The 25720-nt window shown below is 55.0% G+C and overlaps 1 protein-coding gene across 5 annotated transcripts in view; it reads right to left on the bottom strand.

Annotated features, from left to right (window-relative positions):
* Window positions 1–25720, bottom strand: part of DPP6 (dipeptidyl peptidase like 6) — a 1065758-nt gene that overhangs the window by 96566 nt on the left and 943472 nt on the right.

The raw sequence follows: 25720 nt of genomic DNA, 5'->3' as shown, positions 1-25720 counted from the left end.
GTCTGGGTTAACTAGTGAGCTCACTGGGGAGGAGTCCCATAGGATCTGATGTCTGTTCCGGAAAGAATGATTCCACCTTGCCTTCTGAACAAGCCGAGAGAGAGGGCACCTCCCAGGGGCCACTCATCAGAGCGCTGGGGTTGGAGAAGCACCTCAGGGCTAAACAGCTCTGAGGCTGGGGTCCTCCTTGGACACCGTGTGTGTGTTTTATTAATGAATTCCCCCGGATTCGTTTTTAAAATAATGGTCAGCACAGTTCTACAACCCCCCAGCGTGAGTCCCATTCCAAGGTCATTATTTGGGGTAGACCACAAACCGGCTCTGAGAGCCCGCAGGGACAGAAATGCAGTCGAACAGCTGAAGTCACACAGAGGAAGCAGAATGAGGGACTCAGACTCCGGGGGATGGCTAGAGTGAGAATAAGGACGAGGGAGGTGGCGCTGGAGGCGGGGACCCGCCGGCTGCAGGACGGAGACGGGGTGGGCTAGGGGGTCAGGGCCCTGCTGCAGGGACCACAAGGGTGTCCCGCAGCCCAGTTTAGGGGCCCTGCAGCTCCTGCTCCCCCTGGGGGGCTGGCCAATGGGCAGTCCGTCCCTCCATTGTGGGCTCCACCAGCCTGTGGGCTCAGTGGGAGGAACCGAAACGTCCTGCCGGACCTGCCACTGCAGAGCTAAAAGGGACTCCCTTCATGAAGCGCCGGCCTCCCTGAAATAACTCTTCCTGTGCCCCCGACCCCCCACCCCGGGGGCTTCCCTCCTGGTCTCCAGCAGCCTGCAGAGACCCCGACCCCTGTGACTCAGGAGCAGCGCCAGACAGCAGCGTCTTGTCTCCCAGGAAGTGCCTGGCACGCCTGAGTCCCATCACCAGACGCACCCCAGGCCTGCGGTGCGGCGGGTCCGTGAAGGATGCCTAAGGGGCCCCCGTCCTGCCATCCACCGGGGGGGCCCCCGAATGAGCTCCCCACTGTCAGTGGAGGGGCACACAGCTGCCTCTAACACCCCGACCCTGCCGGCACTCTGCCCTTGCGGCACCCCAAGAAATGACTCAGAAGCATTGCCAGAGCCGATAAAACACCCAAAGGTCTGCTGAGGCAAAAAAAAAAAAAAGTGCAGCCAGCGAGCTCTCCAGGGCTTGTAATTTTCCAGTGTCTTCAGCAGCCAGCAAAGTGACTTTCAGGTGTGGGTTTGGGAGGAGGTGACGCAGAGATGACTCTCTGCAGAACCACCTGACTTGTCTGGCTGGTGTGATGGACTCCAGCAGACTGGCTGCTGGGGAAAACAGGCACCACTTGCAGTGGTTTGTGGGAGACCCTGCTCCACCACACCAGTGCTGGGGGCTGGGGAGGTGAGCACGTCAGGGAGGGACAAGGGAATACAGGGGAGTCAGCGGGAGCAAGCAGAATGCATGGGGCAGGGGGTGGGGACAGGCAAGCATCATCCACCTGAAATCAGGGGCTCGAGCCTGACTGCAGCGCTCACAGCCTGTTCCTCCAGAAAATACCAGCGGTGCCAGTAAGGTGCCTAGATAGAAGCGTCACCCAGGAGCATACTGGCAGCACAGACCTGCAGACACGCAACTCGTGTGCGGCTTCTCTGACCCCGAGCGACTGACTCCCTGCGAGAGAAGGGACAGAATCAGCAGCCTGCGGGGTCCGGCCCCCCTTCACTCCCAGACGGGCCCGGGGTTTGGTGAGGGGCACGGAGCGTGGGAGGGCACACCGCTAGCTTCTCATCCGTCCGTCATGCCTCCACCTCGTTTCCAGAACTTGCCTTCAGACACGAAGGAAACACTGCTGCTGCGGTCTGGCCAGCACAGGGCAGGGGGTCCCACGTGCGAGGACGAGAGCCAGATCGGGGAGAAAGGAGCCCCCAGGCTGGGCTGAGAAGCACTATTCCTGCCCCGTCCATTAGCAGATGCCGAGTCCGTCACTGAGCTCAATGCACTGCTCAAAGCACATGATGCAGAGGACCACAGGCTTCAGAGGAGAGATGTGCTGGTCAGAGGGTGGCTTGGAAACCAGAGTGCTCAGGAGTGACAAGGGCCTGCTGTCTATGTTGGCAAATACTCAACATCCCACAGCGAGACGATCGCTAACGAAAGAGAAATGCCTCCATGCCAAAGGCAGGCCATACACAAAGGGCAGCTTCGGTTTATTCTCTCCAAACGCTCTTAAACACATCGTTCCTGGGTGTTTTTATTTTCCTGTGAGTTAGTTGCTTCTTAAAGAGATAATTAAGTATAATGAACTACGGGGAAAAGGACCAGGCAGATGAAACCGTGACATTTCCCCGTTCATTACGAACGTCCCCACTCTGCAAATGTTTTCTTCAGGCTTCTAGCTTAATGATGCAGTTGGTTTAAATGCCATGAACCAAAAGTAGTGTATGGGCAGAGTTTTGCAGGGAAAAAAACTAGTTCATCAACTAAATTACTTGCATGAGCCCTTGCCTTGGAACAACAGGAGAAACTGCCTTCTGAAGTACAGATAACTTGTGAGAACGAGAGGGTACAGTTTTCCTTCACTGCCCTGACCTGTTCCGGGACCTTCTTGGAATCAAGCAAGAAGGATGCATCTCTGGACATTCACTTGAAGAGGAAGAAATTTCCATCCATGCAGCTTCAGCTCACAGCTTCATCTGGGCCCACTCCCCTAGGTCTTGTCACCACAACTTAAAGAAGCGAATATTGTCACTCAGGTTGCACAAACATGGGCAGGTCCAAGAGGACAAAGTCCCTTTAGGGCTCAAGGTGATAAAGGCCGGTCCCTCCAAGATGAGGAATTCTCCAATTTTCCAGATTGTTTTTCAGATGGAGGACAAGGAGAGGCCACCACGGTCATTGCATAATTCTTGCTGGGTGTGCTTTCGAACTGTGATGCTGGAGAAGATTCTTCAGAGTCTCTCGGACCAGTCAATCCTAAAGGAAATCAGTCCTGAATATTCATGGGAAGGACTGATGCTGAAGCTCCAACCCTATGGTTACCTGATGCAAAGATCTGACTCACTGGAAAAGACTCTGATGCTGGGAAAGATGGAGGGAAGGACGTTGAAGGCAAAAGGAGAAGGGGACGACAGAGCATGAGATGGTTGGATGGCATCAGTGACTCAATGGACATGAGTTTGAGCAGCTCCAGGAGTTGGTGAGGGACAGAGAAGCCCGGGCTGCTGCAGTCCATGGGGTCAAAAAGAGTCGGACATGACTGAACGACTGAACAGCAACAACAGTCCCTTAAGGAGGTGCTCAGGGAAGCATGTGGGAATAGCGTGTGCTTTTGTTACAGATACCTGGGTCCCACTCCCGGCAGAATAGTCACGGTTTAGTGGGATGGGGGAAGGGCACAAATCCCTTTTCTGCACAAACTCACAGGCTAGTTGATACATGACATCTGATCAAACAGGCCCTGCATTCTGGAGATGCATGTCTGTGGTCTGTGGCAAACAATGTCGCCCGCCATGGCAATAAACAGAGGATGCTGCAGCTGTGAAGCCAGCAGCAGGGCCGAGGGAGTCCAGGGTGGAGGAGGACAGGATGCTGGCCCTAGGCAGTGATGACGCTGTCTGGGAATGACTTTAGTGAGCCCAGACTCCCTCATCGTCCACACAGGGAGACACGCAACGGTCACCATCTCGAGAGGTCTGGTCTTGGCGATGAACAGTACTCTTCTGACGCTTGATTACATTATTTTCCAGAAAAAACTCCTACATATCCTGGCTTCTTCCTTCCCTCCTTGGAACAGTCCCTCGGAGCCACTGAGAGGCTGTCTCCCAGGCTGTCGTCCTCAGTAAGGTCCCTGAATGAGACAGCTGGTGGTGCAGCGGGAAAGAACCTGCCTGCCAATGCAGGAGACGCGGGTTTGATCCGTGGTTTGGGAAGATCCCCTGGAGGAGGAAACGCACTCCAGTACTCTGGCCTGGGACATGCCATGGACAGAGGAGCCTGGTGGGCTATAGTCCATGGCATGGCAGAGGGTTAGGCACGACTCAGGACTGAGCACAACCCAGGCATCTTTTAGGCTGTGCACTTTTTTAGTTGACAGGTCCATCAGTACGTAAGAAATAGGCTTCCAAATTATTTGCGGGGAGCATGCCATCTTGAACAGAATAGTAGGTTCCACTTAAAGGTGTGTTGTGGGTGAAACTGTCCCCTAAAAATAATGACATCCTGACCCCTGGTACCTGTCAAGGTGACCTTGTTCAGAAACAGGGTCACTGCAGATGTAAGTAGGATGCATATTAAGACGGGGGCACTCTGGAGGAGGGTGGGGGCCCCAATCCAACATGACTGGCACCTCCCAAGGACAAGTAAAGAGACAGAGAGTCAGAGCAGGCCGGCGCCCTCTGGGGGCAGAGGCAGAGCCTGGAATGATGCGTCTACAAGCGGAGGATCAGCAAGGATGCCCCTTTAGAAGCTGGAAGAGACACCTCGGCTTCAGACTTGCAGCGCCTAGAGCTGGGACAATAAATCCCTGCGGTTTAAAGCCGCGCTGTTGTCTTCTGTTACGGCAGCTGCAGGAATCTGCACGAGGTCATGACTATGCTGGGTCATGACCCCCAGAGAGCCAGCTCCTCACTGGGCGGATGATGTAGGAGAGAGTCGCCGAATTCTGCCCTGAAACTCAGCGGGGGGACCTTCCAAGCCAGACCGGACCAGGAGGGGGCTGCGCTCTGGCCTTAGCCCTAAGAACAAGCTGGGCTGGACCCAGCGCCCCCCTCACTGGTGCTCACACATGCTCACACACACACACACACACACACACGATGCTGTCTGCCTGGCTGCGTCCCCAGGCCCTGACCTGCAATGTTCCAGCCTCCACTAGGCCTGGATCAAGTTGGCTGCCTCAACTTCCACCCAACATGCTGGGGACCCGCTCTGCCTGGGACCCTTGCTGAACCCCGGTCAGATTCAGGGACATCTTTTGGTCGAACAAATATTTAACATGCAGTAGACACTGCTCAGCGCTTTCCAGGTAACAGCTCACTTACTCCTCCTGATGGCCTCACGACTGAGCGCCTAACACGACTTCTAAAATAATTTGTGTGTGTTCATCATGACAGCACCTGCACAGACTGCACTGACATTTAGGTGGACATCGACACAGTTTGGTCCACGTGTGACGAGTCGTGGGCATGGGTTTGCAGACGTTCTGACGTTGCACCACAGCCTGTTCCCACGCCCTGGCTTAGATGTGGACCAGCTTCCTTTGAGCAGGTTCCAGGATGTCCACCACCAGAGCCAACACCACCCTGTTTCCTGAGTTTCTGGCAAAGTACCCGCCAGCCATGAGCAGAGGGTTGCCGAGGCCGCATCTGCCGGAAAACGGTGAGCTTGGACCAGCCTGGCTGCAGCGGGCACACTCGGGAGGTGGTGGGAGGCGCAGAGTGCGGCAGGTGCCCGGGGAGGACACGTGTTCAGGCCCTTCCTCCTGGGCTCGTGGCCTCTCTGAGCATCTCCTGACCTTCCCCCTGACCCACCCGCAAGGTCCTGGAGGCGGCCTTGGAACGACCCACGGCCTCTGGTGAGCTCTGCAGCCCCCAATGCGCTGGCATCAGTGAGTGCGGTCATGGGCCCTTGTTCGAGGTCGACATTCCCGGCTATGTGCCCAGGACCTTCCCCCGGAGACCACCCTGAGCAGCAGCTACTCAGGCGCTGGGGTGCATGCTCTGGGGGCAGAAGAGGCTTGGGAGGTTGGCTTCTGCCTTGAGGATCTCACACAAGAGGGGAAACCTGACCAGGGACCAGGAAAAATGTGCCCTGAACACAAGCGTCTGGTCTCCCTCAGCCTTGGGGCAGGCTGCCAAGGGAAGGGGGGTTCTCACCGCAGGATCTCAGCCTGCATTTAAATATCATGTGAGAGTGATGTTAGTTCTTATACATAAATGCACTGGCAAGTCTGCCACAGCATCTATTATGATCACGGAACACGTGTCAGCCTGGGCCGCTGCAGTCAGGGACCCACTGAGGGAGCAGAAGCGGTTCAGAGGGAAGATGAGCTCGGACCGGACTGATGTGGCCACCAAGCATGGGCCACTGCGGCGCAGCCTCGCGCCTGGCAAGCCTGGGCACCTCGGGACAGAGCCACTAAGCCATCGGGGAACCCTCACTGTTGAACACCCTTGCTGTGGCTCCTGGTAACTGGAGGAGAGAAAAAGCAAATGGCTCAGGCTTCCCAGAGGTCCTGGCGGATTGTCTCTGCCCCGTCAGGAACAGCAAGCTCAGCAGACACACCAGACGTGCAGGGCAAGAAGGGTGGCTGCTTCTCCAGTGCTCATTTTGTAAAGCACCTGCAGAGCTGACCCTGCCTGCCACAGAACAACCCTCAGACCACCCGCATGCAAGTCCTCCCACTTCTCTTTTTTTGTAATTAACAAGACCCCAGCGAGGATAGTAAGCTAGGAAGGCAGGGCTGATCCAGGCAAAATGGAGAGGAAAGTGGAGGTTACCTTGTCTGGCAGCCCAGATGCAGAAAGCACTTCACTGTGACCCTTAACCCCCCGTCTGGGTCAATCATCCTTCTTTCCTTTTTCCCATCAAAACGTACAGGCCAGACGTTCATGCGTGTTTGCATGTGTGTATATTTGCACACGTGCGTGCACACGTGCATGCATGTGCACGTATGCGTGTGTATTGTGTATGTATGCGTGTGTGCACGCGCGTGTGTATGCATGTGCACGCACACATATATGCATGTGTGTACATGTACACATGTGCATGTATGTGTGTGTTTCTGTAAGTGTTCATTTATTCCTCCAAACAACCACTTTGAGTAGGTGTTCCTATCTTTACCTTTCTCTTAAGGAAATTAAAAGGATAAAAGTGTAGATAACCGGCCCACATCACAGAGTGAGGCCCTGAGAAGAGCATGTCTGTGGGAAGCGCTGAGAGATGAGTTGACGTCGTCTCCGCCAGCTTTCCATCTCCTTCAGCTCCATCTCTCCCCCACCTGTGGTTCTGGAAGGGGTCTGAGCCACTGATCGGGCTTCCCAGGTGGCACCAGTGGTAAAGAACCTGCCTGCCGATGCCGGAGATGCAAGAGATAAGAGTTCAATCTCTGGGTCAGGAAGATCCCCTGAAGGAGGAAATGGGAACCCACTCCAGTATTCTTGCCTGGAGAATCCTACAGACAGAGGAGCCTGGGGGGCTATAGTCCATGGGGTCACAAAGAGTCGAGATTTCAGACACTTGTCTGAGCCTCTGAAGGTGAGATGAATGAGCTGGGCCAGTGGGGGCTTCATGCAGATCTCAGACCTCCCCCCACCCCGTGCCACTGCACCTGCCAGGCAGGCAGGCAGCCCTGCAGACAGTCTGCCATCTGTGCCCAGGCGATGACCAAAAACGGTTTTAAATTCAGCTCCTAAAACTGTTCCATTTAAAAGAGAATGTTTTGCCATAATACTCTTTGATATTAACTTAATAATCTATAATAGTGACTGGAGGTAGAATGTTATTACCCAACTCTACAATGATTTTTAATGCTCTTAGACAGTTTTATTTTTCTTCCTGATATTTTGCTGAAGCTGATCATCTTGTTAATAATATTCACAAGGAAGTTAAAAATGATTGAGATTCTGAAATTGGAATTTTAATGAGACAGTGACTTAACTACCAAGCACTACAACCAAAACTGTTTGTATTTATGAAGGGTTTCTTAAAAGTGCTGACTCGATGGTGTCCTCTTCTGAAAGTTAGAATTTTTCATCGCAAAGCAAAATTATTGCCTTCAAATTATATGTAACATTTCTTCTATATACTGGCTTTAGCTTTAAAATTAGATGACAGGAATGTTTTCTTGTAGGATGCACTGCACAAAAGCTCATTATAATACATATTTTCAAAGAAAATTCTAACAGAGCAACAGTCACCTTAATCAGTCTGAGATAGTCTGCATAATTATTTCTTAATTCAGTGGAAACACATTTTAAAAATAATGGATATCAAAAACAATGTGTATCAAGAAATTAGGTCTCAAGTTTTTGTACTTCTTTTCGAAGAGGAAGGTTAATTAACTGTGAATTATAAACAGCACTCAGAACAGTTTCTATACCCAACTGCATCGAATTATTAAATATTCTTGGTTCTACTGTTGAAAGAATAAGAGTCTGCCTTTAGACTTGTACAAATAGATCCTGACTCTGGAGACATAGCTCAGGGGTTCAGTGTGATTGAGGGGAGGGAAATCCTGGTCACCATGGGTACAGAAATCACAGGTACAGTCACCACGGGCACAGTCATCACAGGTGCGGTCACTGTAGGTCACCACGGGCACAGTTATCACAGGTAGGGTCACCGTAGGGTCATCACGGGTACAGTCGTCACAGGTAGGGTCACCATAGGGTCACCACGGGCACAGTCACAGGTACAGTCACCACGGGCACAGTCGTCACAGGTAGGGTCACCACGGGGACAGTCGTCACAGGTACCGTCACCACGGGGACAGTCGTCACAGGTACGGTCACCACGGGCACAGTCGTCACAGGTACCGTCACCACGGGGACAGTCATCACAGGTACCGTCACCACGGGGACAGTCGTCACAGGTACGGTCACCACGGGCACAGTCGTCACAGGTAGGGTCACCACGGGGACAGTCATCACAGGTACCGTCACCACGGGGACAGGTGTCACAGGTAGGGTCACCACGGGCACAGTCGTCACAGGTACCATCACCACGGGGACCGTCGTCACAGGTACGGTCACCACGGCACAGTCGTCACAGGTACCGTCACCACGGGGACAGTCGTCACAGGTAGGGTCACCACGGCACAGTCGTCACAGGTACCGTCACCACGGGCACAGTCGTCATAGGTAGCGTCACCACGGGGACAGTCGTCACAGGTAGGGTCACCACGGCACAGTCGTCACAGGTACGGTCACCACGGGGACAGTCATCACAGGTAGGGTCACCATGGGCACAGTCGTTACAGGTACGGTCACCACAGCCACAGTCATCATAGGTAGGGTCACCATGGGTCCAGTCGCAGGTGCCGCGGTGATGCCTTCAGGATGGACAGGAGACAGCAGAGCCACAGCCCCCAGCCCGCCCCTGTCCCCACCCGATCTCACCCCTAGGATGTCCCAGGACCACGTGTGGCCTCGACCTGAAGCTGCCCGGGGCATCCTGAGGCTGGGAGTCTTGGACACAGGTCCATCCACCCAGGGCACCGGCCAGTGGGCCTGGACCAAGCCCTTCCAGTCCTGCTCCCCTCTCCTCACCTGGGAAACAGGAGAGCTCAGCACGGCCCCACTGTGAACCATGTGAGGAGGGAGAGTGTCCCTGGTCCAGGGCCCCGTCCCGCCCCCAGGCACAGCGGCTCCAGGGGGCGCTCACTGCTGAGAATGTCGGGGACAGTCCTCTCCAGGCCCTGGCCCCAAGGAGCATGCTGTGGGCAGGACAGGCGGGGACACTGAGGAGGCAAGAGGGGGCTCTGGGCTGCGCCTGCCCTGGGACCCCCCCCCCTTGCCTGTGCTTGACGTGAGTCACGGGCTCCCCACCATCCACTTCCATGGCTTTTCATGCCTGCCGACACCTCCAGAAAGTGGAAGGAGGGGGCTTTGGGTTCAAGGTGCCTCCCCTTCTCAGAAGACCCCTTAGGCCAGCAAACAACTGTCAGTTGAGGGCCCCCGTGCCTGTTCACACTCATCGTGACACTGGACTGCCGATGGGGGGTGTTGGGCAGCACCGACCGGAGCCGAGCGCCAGCATCAGCCCTGCCTGCAGCCACGAGGCCTCCCCACAGGGTGTGCAGACTCACCAGGGTGACAGCTGCCCCGTCCCCAACCCCTGGGCCTTGAGCACCCTGGCCCCTTCCGTGATGGCCGTGCTAACAGGCCTGCTTCTGGGAGGGTCTCGGACACCCAGTGTCAGAGAGGTGAAACGGAAACCCTTTTCTTTGTTACAGGTCTGGCATTTTCCGGGAGCCAGGGGATGAGTACCAACAGCCGTAACTCAGCCAGAGCCTGACCCATGCCTGGGAGCTGGTGCTGCACGCTTACCCTGCTCTTTGCCGCAGTTACCTCCCAGAGGAGGCCGCTGAGGCTCCTGCATGGGGTTAACTTGCTCCAGCTCGGGCAGCGGCTAACTGGGGGAGGCAGTCTTCCCACGACACCGGTCTCACTGGACGGCTGGCTCCACCTCGACAACTGCAGGTCTGCAGCCTTCGGAAAGCCTGTGATTTTAGGGCCAGCTGATGGGGTGAAATGCAAATATCCGTGCTGTAAGGCAGACAGCCCCAGAAGACAAACAGATGAAGTGACTCGAGGCCAATTAAAAAGCAGCTCTTCCGTGGGCTGAGGTTGGCATCGGGCTCCCCAGGGTCCCTTGGCCAGGTGGGTGATGCGGACAACAAGTGCCTGCTCCGGGTGAGATGGTGATGCCTCCAGGGCACCCTGCCCACTGCCTTCTTCCAGCGTGCTTGTCCCCGGCCAACCTCCTGCACGGCTCTAAATGCAGCAGGAAGCACGAGGTGCCGTGGGCCCTGGGAATAATCGGGGTTAGGAGACAGAACTCCAGTGACGAGTCACTTCCCCCTGAGTCAGAGAAGTGCTCCCAAGGGAGACCCCATCCTCCAATGGGGCACTCTTCCGAGATACGGTATATCTTAGTCCTGTTTTGTAGGGTCAGTGGTTCTTCGAATGAATCTTCTCAAACTTGCTCAGTAGCTCACAAAAAATGTCAGCTTCTCTTTAGAGTGAAAAGCAAGTCACCATGAGTTAATTCTCCCTTTGCCAAAATCCAAACAGCATACGGAAGTCAAAAATCAAGTGAATTCTGCTTTATTTTCCCTAATTGTCTTTGGCCAAGTGTGGTCCAAAGCAAACGACTGCCAGAATCTCTCTGTGGATAAAATGACTCCGGGGAGAAGTTTCTCAGAAGACTGAGAGGAGTGTGCTAGTACTTCTGGGGTTGGGAGGATCTCACACAGGAGAGGTTTTGTCAACAAGCCCCCACTGGATGGGCTGTCAAATGATGTGAAGAGAAGGCAGAATCCACCAGGGCTGGACCCTCACTGCACACATGGGGCTCCCCTTTCTCCCAGGGGTCCGGGGGGCTTCTCTCCTGGTCGAGGGACAGGGCCTCAGGCTTCCCAACCCTACAGAGCGGCTCGCCTCCAGGTACCTTCCCCATGAGGTGCCCTTGGCGCCTGGAGGGGAGATGCCTCCCCGTGAAGAGAGGTCCCAGCTCTGCATGTCGCCCTAGTCCTCAGGTTCCGCCCTGCCTAAGGTTCCCCGCGTCTCACGTCCGCACTCACGTGGGTCTGAACTCACTTTCTCCCAGTCGGCCGCGGCTTCTGGCCTGGATGAATGCCGCAGGAAGGACTACATTCACAACCAGCCAGCACTCGGGCTCTGGGGCTAACGGGCCTGTGTGTGCTGAGCCGTGACCTGGCGGGATGAGCAAGGCAGGTATGTCGTCTGTCCCACTAGGAACCCAACGCTCACCATGACCACCCTGCCAAGCTTGCAACCATGCTTCTGTGACTCCACTTCACGGAGGAGAAAGCTGAGACCCACAGGCAGAGGCGGCTCACCCAAAGCGCCTGCCAGAGCCTTGAGTGGATTCTGGTCTTGGGGTGTGTGGAGGGGGCACTGCTGTGAGAAGTAGATGGGGCTGTTTCACAGGCTCACAAAAGGGCAGAGGGTGGGGCTGGCTCTGGTCCTGATTGCTGGTCCACAGCTCATCCCAATGCTGCCGGCGCCCCGCCAACCCGGCACTGAGCCTCCGGCCCGTCTCCCCTGCCCGCCCCGGGCAGCTCGAGCTGTCTCTGCCTTGAGGGCTCCATCTACCTGAGTCATGTCAGCATTACGGCTGTCACCTCTGGATAGGATGACAAGAGGCAGATCAAAGCAGTGCAGGCAGTTGAGACAGGCTTTGGGATCGCTCCTAAAACACAGGCCCTGTGTGTTCTCCCTGTTAATAAGTGCCGCCTCCTGCACCCCCACTGCTGTGTCGACTGGGAAAAAAAGCATCTGGAGAAATCTGGGTCCTGGAAAATTGCAAAAGACATAAATAACATGCCTGATAGATCTGCACTTGGAAATAAATGGCCTCGTTCTATATACGGGCAATCTTATTTATTCCCGCCTGCATCTGCAGCCTTTTTCCTGCCACTAAATATTTTATCTGACGCGCCGAGAGCGGAATTAAATGGGGGGGTTAAACGAGAAACGGCCAACGTCAAGCCAGGAGGCAGAAGGAGCTTTTCCCTTGCCACCCGCAGCCTCCCTGGCTAACCAGTGCCGTGTGGCTTGCATATTACTCACTGCACACACCTCATCACCATCCCGGTGGTCTGACAACCCCCACAATTCAGCACTTGAGCCCGGGGACAGTGGACCCGCCGTGCCTGTGCTGGCCACCAGGGGGCAGCGTCCACCCCCACGTCCTCACGTCTGAGACAGTCAGGAGTCTGGACTTGATTTTTATTCCCCGGCTGCGATCGCTCAGATGTTCATTATAACCTTGCTGGCTGCTAATCTGCAGCTTCTCCAAACACTGATAGATTGCCTCAGTTCTCCTGTCCTCCTTTTTTCATTCCAGGGGAAAATAGACACCGAATGCATTTCCAGGGGCTGGAGACTTTTGAGGAAGAAACTGTCAAGAAGCTGCTCCCATGGGGTGGACACCCAAGGCCCCTGATGGGCCCCGTGATGACCAGCTGCAAACCTGCCTGTCGCATTGAAGCACCCCAGGGGATCCCCTTGTCACTGTCCCGTGTGAAGGGCAGTGTTTCAGGACTCCAGCTGTGCCGAAATGAGACAGACACAAGAGGGCAAGGAAAGTCCTTCAACTTTTGTTAAATCTCTTTTTTTTCTTTTGGTAAAGTCTCTCTCTCTCATGAGTTTGAGCAAGCTCCGGGAGTTTGTGATGGTCAGGGAAGCCTGGCGTGCTGCAGTCCACAGGGTCACAAAGAGTCGGACACGACAGAGCAACCGAACTGAACTGAAAGTCTCTGTCTGCTTTGCTCTGTCTGTCTCTGAGTTTCTCTCTTTGTCTATGCCTCTCTCCTCTCTCACACACACTCTGCATCTCTGGCTGAGCCTCATCTGTTTTAGCATCCTCTGCTTTGCGAGATCGCAGTGTGGGAGTAATGAGTTCTTCTTCCCTGTTCCTAAAACATCAGAGTCAATAAAGGCCCATTACCCCAGAAGGCCGTCTCCCCCGAAGCCTAAATTTAGAGGTCTCTTCTACATAGTTTTCCATTCCTCCTTCAGCTTTATGTCCCCTTAATGATGACTTTCCAGTCTCAGTTAAATGTTGCAATGAAACAAAATTACTTACATAAAACTCGAGTGCATAGAAAGAGACGTGCGTGGCTCAGCCTGAGTGGAGAGCAGCTGGACAGCACAGCAGGTGGTGAGCCCCCCTGCCCGACCTGGTCTTCCGAAAACCTCAGCTGTGACCACTCAGGACTGGTTCTCATTTCAGGCTTTCATCCTTTCGACCTACATGGCCACCAAGACACAGTGTTCTGTGGTCCCTGAAGAGTCTGCTGAACCTTCCATCAGCCCAGGAACATGGGGGGCCATCTGGGGGCTCCCAGAAAAGTATTCAGGCATTGAGGTCTGTGCCTCTGTCCTTCAGTTCTGGGGCTTTGACCCCAACACCTTAGGGCCCAGAGCCTCCTCCATGCGAGGCAGGTGGAGAGGCCAGAGGCTGGAAGTGCTGAATGTCTCAGTGGAAGTGGCCACGGTGCCTGCACGGGAGGGCACTGCCTGCCCCGCCCGCCATCCGTGCCCGGCTCACGGGAGCGAGCACTGCCCTCGCCAGAGCTGGGAGGAAGGCCCCAGAATGTCTCCCGACTTTACCAGCTGGTGTCATGATGTGGAGGGGCGGCTGTGGATTTTCTAATCAGCATTCCCCAGCTATTTCAAAAATCTCCCCTTCAGGACAAGCTTATGCAGGCTCACATCTCACAGGATCTCAAGTCAGCAGTAGATGGCAAAAGGCAGAAACTGGAAAAGAGACTGGGGACCAGGCACTGATAACATCCTGAGAGAAGGCAGCTGGGACAAATGTTTAAGGACTCAGCTCTGGATTCCATAAATCAGTTAATGGGTTAGCGATTGCTTGATTTTCTGATTTTCATGGGTCTGTGGTCTGCAACCAGAACGGGTCACTCTGCCAGTGTCTGAGTGGCGCTGGAGACAGGCACCCCGTGGTGAGGGTGTGATTCAACTCCATCCTGAAGGCAAGCCTGGGGCACAGTGCAGCCTCGTCCCACGGGGGCCTGTGGAGCCTGGAGCAGAATGCATGGGTGTGTCCCTGGAGCCCGCTTCACATGGTGCATCCTGGCTTCCCGGTGGGGCTGCTCCGCGCTGGCTCCCGAGGGAGGGCCCACGTCTGCCCCCTGTCACACGAGGGTCACCAGCCCCGGGTTCCCTGGAGACCGATCAGTTCTGGGCCCACGGGAGAGGTGGGCTTACGTTCTAGAACCAGTGGGGTGGGCGGGCCAGGCTAGGTGTCCATGCAGCCTCCGTGTGGAATGAAGTTTGTTACCTGCAGATTCTTCATACGCCTCACACCTGGGTAGGCCCACGGGCACCGGGACTGGGGGAGAGACTCAACCCTCAACAGAAGCTGTGCGATGGGGAGCAGTCATTCGGACACGTAGAAGAACCGAAAACCTAAGGTGTGTGCGGATCTAGAACCTTGTGGCCCTGTGGTTTGGTCCCGAGGGCCGGGCAGACGTGACCCTGTGACCTCCAGGAAGGCTGGGCCCCTTCCTGGGAACATCTATTTAAAATCCCAACACTTCCTGGGCTTGTGTCCCCACGGCTGTTGGTTTTTCTATTAATAAAGCAAGTGCCATATGCTCGAACTCCTGCGGCAAGAACAAGGTGCTGGACGGGAGTTCTCCATTAAGGCCTGCATGGTCATCTGCTCTTTGGGGACGGCTGGCACCCAGTGGTTCCCAGGCCTGGGGCCCATTTTCAGTGAATGGACAAGTTGTGGCCTTGGGAGGAAGGCGTCGTGTCCTGGGGAGGGGCCCACCCATCCGCAGGAGCCTGGGGTGGGGCAGACGCTGGGGACGCCAGGCCCCGGACTCCGCCGGGCCTTGCTCGGGGGCTTGGAGCCATAAGTGCATGTGGTACAGACACAGGCCTGTATCCTCTGGCCAGTGCAGGAGTCCCTTTCGGGCACCCTGACCCCACGACGGTGACGGAGAGACGGCCTCTCCCTCTGCTGGGAGACCGAGTAGGAAGGTGCGACTGACCTGAGACCTAAGGCCTGGATCTCCTTCCAGGCACCGGCCCTCATTCATAGGATCTGTGACAAGGACATGGCAACCCGCTCCAGTACTCTTGCCTGGAGAATCCCATGGACAGAGGAGCCTGGCGGGCTACGGTCCACGGGGCCGCAGAGGCTCGGACACGACTGGGCGACTTAGCAGTAACAGTGATAAGGGTGTGTCTCCATGTCCAGGGGGCTCTGACGCGGAGAAGCTGAGCTGCCATCTCACCCCCACCCTGCCCCCAACCTCCCCAAACCCAGCCCTGGGCAAAGAGAAAAATTACACTGAAAACACAGGTTGTACAGCAAGAAAGGAAAAGGAGGTTCCACGAAGGGAGGACCAGCAGCAGGGAGAAGCATATGAGAACCCCTGATGAATTCCCAGCACACGCGTGTCCTGCGGGGGGCCGGGGAGGGCAGAATGGGGTGGAGGGTGGGGGCACCCTGTGCTGGGCCCCCCACCCCACTATAATCGGGGCGTTTTCCTCCTGACACCCACCCAGGAAAGCCAAGGACAGGTAGACAGCCCGTCGCAAAGGCATCTCCTATGCGTACAGACTTCACACCATCACACTGAGTGCTCCCCCTGACATTCAAGTACGAAAACACAGCTGAGGGAGGCGGGCAGCGCTATCCGGTCCATCCAGTGATGCTTGCAGAGCAGAGAAAAAGAACTAAGCGCAAAGAGGTCAGGACGCGGGTTCGGTGGGAAAGGGTGGGGGCAGGACCCTGGCCTCTGGGCCCAGATGACGTCTCGAGCGCAGGCAAGCTCGGAGCCTCACATGTCTTCCTTCAAGCATCTGTGGCCTGCCTTTCGGTGGAACGCTAACATTAACAAGACTCTCGACACTAGGGCAAAGGGTCTCAAGTCCTTACGAGATTTTAGGAAACAAAAAAGACTAAAGGAAACTGGGGTGTCCGGGAGCATCAAGATTTCAGCCAGCGATACCCGAGTTTCATTAAAACTCCACAACCTAAAGATGGAGATGTGTCGGTCTTAATCCCACAGTCGATGCATAATTAAAGAGCTTTAAAAGCCTAACCACTGAGCATCGTATATTATTTATCACTCTCTCAGGATTAGGTAATTAATTGTGAGAAACATTTCTCAAGACCAGCGGGAATTCTTCCCACACGTGGAGAGAACGTTTTCCCCTCAGAGTTCTCCTTTTCCTGATTTTTGTTTCACGCTGAATTAGAACAATCAGGGACCCACAAGGCCCAGGCAGGACTGTCAAGGGCAGACTCGGCTTCTGACTCTGTGAGCTGGGGTTTGCAGTAAACCGACGGTGTCACACGATGGCCAGCTCCACGGGGCCCGCCCACCCTGGGGTCTGTCCCCTGCCGTCGGGGGCTGCTCGGTGGGAAACACACTCTTAATTTAAAGGACTCCAAGGAGACGCGGAGAAGGGTGCTGATCACAGGCACACGTGTCACTGATCAACCTTTGATGGGAGATGGAGACCTACCAGCTAGCGATCTGGCTGATGCCCCTCGGCTATCAGCCGTAAAGTGGGAAATAAGCTGAGTTTGCTTCCCAGGTGGCGCTAGCAGTAAAGAACGTGCCTGCCAAGGCAGGAGACGCAGGAGATGACGGTTCGATCCCCAGGTTGGGAAGACTCCTTGGAGGAGGAAATGGCCACCCACTCCAGTATTCTTGCCTGGAGAATCCCATGGACGGAGGAGTCTACAGTTCACAGGGTTGCAAAAAGTTGGACACGACTGGAGTGACCATGCATGCAAGGTGAGTTTGCAGCAACAAAAAGTTACACCCCTAGCTGTCTCTTGAGCGGTCCAATGAGGGGGACGTGGCATTACTACCTGCAGCGACTCACTAATGTCTTCTCGAGTGCTCGGGCAGGCCAAGCTGCCCTCACCCAGAGTCCACCCACTAATGCCCCCACGCCTGGCGTCTGGGGGATAGCAGCCGCAGCAGTCTTGCAACCACTACCCACACCCCCCGGGTGCCCCTAAACCTGTTGCTCAGTTCTTCTTACTGACCCTCAGGGCCCCCCTGGCCCTGCAGGAGTTCCTCTCCTGCTGATTCCAGATCTGGGGTCTGCGGCCCCGCCGTGGGAATCTGCAGGGCAGGGTCTCCACTGTGCAGGCCTCTCCCGCGTCTGGCTGGCTGCCAGCACTGCGTCCTGGGCCCTGGGCCTGGTGGCCCGGTGGTGAGCAGGGCCACCCAGCAGAGTCACTTCCGGTCCGAGCACAGCGCCTCCATCTCCACCCACTCTGGGCTGGGCGGGGCCTGCTGCCAGGTGGGAGGGCGGGGCCTGCTGCCAGGCGGGAGGGCGGGGCCTGCAGCCTGCGCCCCTAGGTGAGCTCTGGGAGCAGACCCGCCCACCTCTGCCCTATGCGGGGCATGAGCGATTCTCCTGCTGTGAATCCTGGAGGGGGTGTCTGGTTTGCTTTGCTGACTTGTTTTCTGGTTTTTTAAAATTATTACTTGTTTGCCACACCACATGGCCTGAAGGATCTTAGTTCCCTGACCAGGGATTGGACCTGGATCTGCTGCAGTGGACACGTGACATCTTTACTGCCGGACCCCCGAGGAAGTCCCTGTGGGTTTGTTTTAGAGTTTCCCAGCCTGACCTCGGCATCCTCTCCCGCTTCTCTGACCAGGTTTATTTCAGTACAGGGAGGACGCTGGGCTGCAAAGCACAGGTCAGGGCCCTGCCCTCGGCATTGAACTTGGGGGAAATTCCCTATCGGGAGTTCCAGCATTTGCTGTTTTTGTCGCCGGGCCCTGGCCCCTGCCCCGGCCTCCCTGGCCTGACGTCCTGGACAGAATGTTGCTTCTTCCTTGGCTGGTGCTTCGGTCTCGCCCCAGCTCGGGCCACGGTCACCTTTCCAGTGGAGAGCCACCAGGGCGCCCCTGGAGATCCCCCAGGCTTACGCCCCATCCTCATGACTGGAAGGTCCGTTCATCACACAGTTTCCATGGAAACTCTTGCCTGCATGCTCCCGGGAGGCAGGAAGATACAAGAGTGACTATGGACCACAGCTATGGTCACCCCGGCACTCAGAGGGTGGGGGACCCAAGGAGAAAGACAAGGAAGATGATGGGCAAGGACGTCTCTGCGGGCTTCTCTCGGGAGAAATCCAGACCGCTTTCCAGACCCTTCCCCTGCACTCAGCTGGGTGCTCTGGGGGTGCCACACTCTGGGGGTACCACACTCTGGGGGGCTCAGGCCTGACCTTTGCCTTACAAACACCTCTGCCCCTCTGTGGAAGACACTCATCTGACCCTGGGCAAACGGCCGTCTGAGACCCTGCCACGTCCGCCAGCAGCCGGCGGGAGGTGGATTCTCATGGGATATTTCACAGCCCTGAGATGCCGTGTCGTGATGACACGTCCTGCCACGCCCACGTGGTTCCGCTGTGTGCTATCATCCAGCCTCACACTAAATCTTTGGGGAAGTTATCTGAGCTCTTCGTTTTCAGATGATGAATCTGAAGGTCAGACGAGGTACGTGACTGCCTCAAGGTCACCGGTGGCAGCGTGGCAGCTCAGGGATGCACCCGCAGGTCCTGGGGCCCTCACACCCATGCTGAGAAGCGCCTGGTGCAGAGCTGGGGGTGTCGGAGGTGTGAGCAGACCTTGCTGAGGTGATGGGTGGTCCGCTCACCCCTCGGGAACCCATCAGGCCTATTTTTAATCTGCAAGAAGTTTATGCAGCTTTTTATACATGATGGGCGTGTAGTGAGGAAGCCAAGTTGGAAACACTTACTGGCTGTGTGACCGCAGAGAAGTCACGCAACGCTTCTGAGCCCAAGTTTCTGCAGCTGCGGCAGGAAGTTCGTTCCTGTTTAGTCATGTCGGGCAAGCCGTGGAAGAGGCAGTGGGTGAGAGTGAGCACGCCTGCCGCAGGCCAGCCCCGCCTGGCAGTGTTATTAGCAGGCGGTCTGGAGTGACGTCCCTGCCTCGCCCCTCGGTCCTGAGTAAGGCGACTGTCTCCATTCCCAACACCTCTCCTGCCTCCTTTGGGGATAAAAAGAGTGAAGCTCATCGTTACGGTGAGATTAACCATTCCTGGGGCTCTTCAGTGATCAGCCTGCTATTTTTGCTGAAGGAAGGGTGTGGAAGCTCTGATAGTAGTGGGAAAAAGGAGGCCAGCTAAGCTCCCTCGGGGGGAGTCTGGGACCCTGCACCTGAACCCTGGAGCCGGGGCTGCACGGCGAGGACGGGTGATCGCGGCTGTGTGTAGGGACCGTCCCGGTGGGGAGGCGTGCGGGCAGGGGTGGGTGTGACAGGACTTGAAGACGGAGAAGGAAGCGGAGGATCCAGATGAGGCTGGACCGGCCCCGGGGGCGAGGAGAGCCTTGGGGGCCAGCTGGATGCGGCCTGGCTGGCAGCTTCTCCCCACAGGCCTGACAGTCTCACTCTCAGCCTTGGACCACTGTCCTGTGCTGACGTTTACAGGGAAACAGGAGGACATCTCGTCGGGGGTCAGAGAGAGCACAGAAGCAACGAGCCAACACCGAAGCATCTCGTCCCGCCCCATGCCAGACCCGAGAGGGTCCCCACTCAACAGCTGTGGCCTCTTCTGTGTCTTTCTACAAGGTAAGACCCCCTGCTGCCTGAGTCAAGGTCACCGCTACTTCATGGAGCTGGAGACAGGGCTACCCAGGAAGAACGCTCACTTCACTTCAAACCCCGAAAGCGCTGACCTACTGGACTAGAGGTCGGCCGCCTGCCGCCTGCCACCCGGTGCTGCTGCTGGTCCATGCAGCACCTCCTGGGTCGGGGGCGCCCCTGGAGGCTGATTAAATTCCGGTATTCTCATCATCACCGTCATGCCCGTGTCCCTCTTTAGAAGCGAATTGCAATATGAATTTTTAACTATGTAATGTCTATAAGCCACCCTGAAGCACACTCTTTACCGAGTGACATGACCGTGGTGCTCAAGGGTGAACGGCTGTCAGGTGAGGGGGGCACGCCTCCAGCTTGGGGATGCTGATGCAGAGAGAAGGTTCCAGGGTGACGCTTGTATCTGCACAGACATCCTCTCCAGGGGGAGCGGGAAGCCTGCACTTCCTATATAGACATATGGAGACAATAACTCAAGAGTGAACAGCTCAGTGGTGTTCAACACTGATGCTGGAGGAGAATGGACCACTCGTTCGTGCTTCTGGTGCTGACGATGCCAGCGAGAGAGGCGTGTACCTGCTATGTGACCAGTTTTGGAAAAGTTCAAGTGTCAGTCGCTCAGCCGTGTCCGAGTCTCTGCGACCCCATGGATTGTAGCCCGCCAGGCTCCTCTGTCCATGGGACTCTCCAGGCCAGAATACTGGAGTGAGTTGCCTTCTCCAGGGGATCTTCCCGACCCAGAGGTCAAACCTGAGTCTCCTGCATTGCAGGCGGATTCTTTACCATCTGAGCCAGCAGGGAAGCCACTGGTTTTTTTAAAATTCCAAGATAAAGAATAACAGTAGCTTCAACGGCAACAGCTGCGGTTCACCTGTCCCAGGGGCTGTTCTAAGAATTGTAAGCGCATCAGTCCATTTAATTTCCAAGATGACCTGAGGGAACCTAGATGGTCTTCACGCTTGTCTTGCGGATAAGAAAACAGACCCAAAGAGTTCAGATCTCATTCCGGTTCATGGGGCTTTTACGTGGTGAAGCTATGATTCAAAGGCAGGCTCGGTGGCTGCAAAGACCCTGCCCTTCCCCCCCAGCTCTGCCGCTCGCACACGCGAGGGCTTTGTAAAGCCCACCACAAGCTGCAGGCAATTTTCTGGGAGATTTCCTGGTCTGACCAAGATTTCCCATCAGGTAAATCAGAGAAGTAACCAACAAGCACATCCAAAGAGCTACAAATCCATGGTCTGAATAAGCATGCAGACGTGAACATGACTCTCAGTCCCCTGAACTCCAGGCCGTGCAACTGTCTCTAAATCTATCAGTCCAGCCAGAATGAGGCTCCACGGGCGTGTCTACCACCAGGATGCAGCCTGCTAATGACTGAAGTACCGGATCCAGGTACTTCAGAGATGTTAGCATTTGAAGAACTCAATCAAGAACGGACACTCAGAGTGGCTCCATGAGCTTTGCAAAATATCAGGATCAAAATGTGTATATGGCAGGAGGGTGGTTTAATAACAGAGTGAGAGGCATCAGAAATACTTTCTTGCTGATAAAAACCTGGTGTGCATGTCCCCTACCTGCATCTGACAGTCCCGGGCGAGGGCTGTCCGCTGGGACCTGTGACCACAGTGGACCCCGCAGGCTTGATCCACCGATCACAAGTACAGAGCTTGGGCAGGGGACATGGGAGCCTAGGTATACAGGTCAGCACACACACACCGCTCACCAAGCATGGAATAAACCACAAGGTTAGTCAAAGACAAAGGCACATTCCATGGGAACTAAGACTTAGAATTTCACTTTAGGGAATCTGGCAAGATTGGGGTGACCAGGATGATTTGGGAAGAATTCTTTACGGGAACATATTTCCTGTGGAAAGTACACATTTTCAAAACCACCCCAGGGAGCCCCACAATTTGGTCATGACAACATTACTTCCCACGTGAGCCATTTCCTCAGTCAACTCCCTGTCTCCTTGAGAATCCACCTGCCAATGCAGGAGATGCAGGAGGCATGGGTTTGACCCCTGGGTTGGGAAGATCCACTGGAGGAGGGCATGGCAAGCCATTCTGGTATTCTTGTCTGGGAAATCCCATGGACACAGAAGCCTGGTGGGCTACAGTCCATGGGGTCTCAAAGAGATACGACCGAGCGACTAAACAACACACATACACACACACGCATCTGACTGCCTCGGCAACGGAGGTACGGATGTCTCATAAGACAGCAAAACAGGTGATGACTTAAAGTTTCATTATTGAAAAGTTATTGGCCAAAAACTCTGTGCTGTGCCACTATGGTAGTAGCAGTGTGGGTCGCTCAGTCGTGTCTGACCTTTGCGACCCCATGGACTGGAGCCCTCCAGCCTCCTCCGTCCATGGGATTCTCCAGGCAAGAATACTGGAGTGGGTTGCCATTTCCTCCTCCAGGGGATCCTCCTGACTCAGGGATCAAACCCACGTCTCTTACATCTTCTGCGTTGGCAGACAGGTTCTTTACCACTAGGACCAGCTGGGAAGCCCACCACACCTCGTGTATATGATGGCAATGATCAAAATGGAACTAATGTAAACAGTGTTGACTGGAAAATACAACCATCTCTGTAACACTGGAAACCATGAACCTTTCATAAAAATTTGGGCAATCCAGCCCTTTGCTCATAAGCTTACATATTAGGAGCTTTGCAAAATCTCTAAGACTTGCATGAAAGTACAAATTCCTAACAGAATCTCCCTTTCTGAGTTCTCAGAAACTGGATACACCTTTAGATTCTGGGTAACCAACTTTGAAGTGAAAGTGTTAGTTGTTCAGTCACGTCCAGCTCTTTGCAAACTCATGGACTGTAGCCCACCAGGCTCCTCTGTCCATGGAATTCTCCAGGCAAGAATACTGGAATGTGTTGCCATTCCCTTCTCCAGGGGGTCTTCCTGACCCAGGGATCAAACCCAGGTCTCCCCCATGGCAGGCAGATTCTTTACCATCTGAACCACCAGGGAAGCCCAACTTGACCTTAGTAAACCTTGACAGAGTTGTGGGACACTTTTAAGTCATCTTTAACCTCATATTAAAATCAAAATACTATGTAACTGCATGACATTTGCCCAGAATAATAAAATATGCACTTTACTCATCCAGATAAGTGTGTGGCTGCTGTGAGGGCAGGAATCTGCAGAGTCAGTGGGGCTCGTGGTCTGATGTCACAGACGGCCTTGAGGGCACGTTTCCCAGTGTGGGGGCCGCTTCAGTGAGTTAGGGGGTTTCCTATGGAGTGCATGTAAACCTCGGCTTGAGGGATGGGGGCTCCTGGCACTCCCCTGCATGTCCTCCTCCTCTTCCTCAGCCCTTGATATTCTGAAACGTTCAACATGTTCAAAAGATCCTTTCTGGTAAACAAAACAAATCAATATGGCATCTGACTGCCAACAAGCCTATGGGCCGTGGAGTAGCTTAGAATTTACGTAAGCTCTGCTTCTCAGAACTAACATCTCTGAGTGAGTCAGGCACCCTGCAAACGCTTTCAGGGTATTTTTTTCCTCTAATCTTGCCCCCTACCGTTTTTTAAAAGGAGCATTTGGAGGTGAAGCAGTTAAGTCACAGATGAGAAAAAAGCAGCCTTCAGAGTTTACTTTCCCATTATTAAAAAGGAGCTGAGATTCCTTGCAGGCTCCAGGAGTCGAAGCATCAGTGTATATAACCTTCCAGGGAACAGCACTCAGCAGACTGAGCTGTACATCAACCATGATTGATTTAGAATATTGGGGCCCTGTTATCACACCAACACAATTCCCTGTAAATGCCCTAAAGAAACATTTCTTTTCAACCAATCTGCTCAAGCAGAAGCTTACCTTGAATTGCAAGGCAATGAGTTCTTTTATTAGGAAGATACTAAAAAAGATATTCTCAATTTCCTGGTGATGGAGTTTTAAAGAAGATTATTCCTAGAGCGGGTTGAGGCTCTTCCTGCTGGGACCCCAGTGCCCCGCCCCTCGCTGGGGGCCATGGGATTGTTGCCCTGACCCCTCTGCCACCTGTAGGGTTGTCTGTCGCAGGACAGCAGAAGCGTGGTGGATACTGTCCGTTTTGTCCCGTGACACCCTCGGGTGAGCCCAATGAAACCTCAAGGTAGATTCTCCTGGGGCCCGGAATGCAGCTCAGACCCAGACCCATGGGTGCTCTGAGCAGTGGTGACCACGATGGAATAAACATGAGGCTTCCGGGGAGACCACAGGGAGGGGGACGGTTGTGATGAGCGCTCCAGCGTTCAGCCAGGAAGCCAGCTGCACAGAATCAGGACCGTGGTGGCCTCTGGGAAGGGGCGTGGTGGAGGGAGGGCCTTCTGAGATGAGGGAGTGTTCTGTGTCTTTTGAAGGATTTCCTTTCAGAAATTATTTTATTATTCTTACTGTTTATTTTTATTTTTTGGCTATGCCACGTGGCATGCGGGATCTCAGTTCTCCAACCAGGGACTGAAGCTGCACCCCCGGCAGGGCAGCGTGGACCCTTAACCACTGGGCTGAACCTGCACCCCCGGCAGGGCAGCGTGGACCCTTAACCACTGGACTGCCAGGGAAGTCCCACGTTCTACGCCTTGATGGGGTTGCACACAGCATGTTAGTAAGCCCACTGAACCATGGCCTTGGAACTGTGCATTTAACTGTCAAAGACTTCCACCTCAATTTAAAAAAATGGAAACCCAGTCACAGAACCCTGAGCCTCAGTGGCTTCAGTGAGATTCCAGTGGGAAGTGGGACTGAGCATAGATGTTTCTGTGCTCTGTTCTCCAGGATATAAAAAAGCTGCTGCAATGCAGAGCCCAGGTTAAGGGACGCACCACACTGATGAAACATGAGCTCTTCCAGGCTTGGTCACGCCCAGGCATCCCAGAGCCCCTGGTCCAGCCCCGCACGGTGGACTCCTGTTGTGATCATGGGTTCTCAGGCGGGAAGGTCGAGACGGGTACCCGCTGTCTATCAGCCTGGCGCCCGTCCATACCTGCATGTCCAGGAGGGGCAGTCCTGCAGCTGAACAGTGACACCCCCCCAGAGCATCTCCCCTGACCTCGTGCCAACTCGGGCAGATGACCTACCCTCACCACTGCCTCCTTGGTGAAACGTCTGTGACACGCTCATCTCAGAATGCGCTCTTGAGGGCGCCATGGATGAGGTGTCTGTGGCCTCACAAAATTCACGTGGAACCGAATCCCCACGGTGATGGTGTCTGGAGGCGGGGCCTTTGGAGCCTCCATGATGGGATGAGTACTCCACCAGCAGGATGAAGGGGCCAGAGCTTGCTCCCTCCCTCCTTCTCCCCCCGCACCCCCATCCTGTGAGGACACAGGGAGAAGGCGGCTATCTGCAAGCCAGGAAGAGAGCCCTCAGCAGACATCAGCACTGCCGGAGCCCTGATCTTGGACCATGTGAAAGAGACAGAAGGTGCTCAGGCCTCCCAGACTGTGGTCTATTGGTATCACAGCAGCCTGGACTACGGCAGGAGACATGAGGCGCTTAGCATGGGGCCTGGCAGCAATCAACACACGACTGTTACCCTCACAGCAAAGTTCTCATCAGCACGGAAACTGAAAGTGAAGTCGCTCAGTCGTGTCTGTCTCTTTGCAACCCCAAGGACTGTAGCCTAACAGGCTTCTCTGTCCATGGGATTTTCCAGGCAAGAATACTGGAGTGGGCTGCCATTTCCTTCTTCAGGTGATCTTCCCAACCCAGGGATTGAACCCGGGTCTCCCACATTGTAGGCAGATGCTTGCTTCATAAAAGAGCTGCTCGCTCAGATTTCAGAGGTTCAGTAACGCCCGCCGCCGGAGTCCTCTGGCATCCCAGTGGCAGGAAACGTCCAGCGAGGTGGATGGATGCACGCAGGCAGCACCTCACCCTGCCCGTGGGGGTT

This window comes from Bos taurus, chromosome 4, assembly GCF_002263795.3.
Source record: "Bos taurus isolate L1 Dominette 01449 registration number 42190680 breed Hereford chromosome 4, ARS-UCD2.0, whole genome shotgun sequence".
In the NCBI taxonomy this organism is placed as follows: Eukaryota; Metazoa; Chordata; class Mammalia; order Artiodactyla; family Bovidae; genus Bos; species Bos taurus.
The sequence above is the reverse complement of the archived record's forward strand: the minus strand, read 5'-3'. Positions and strand labels throughout refer to the sequence as shown.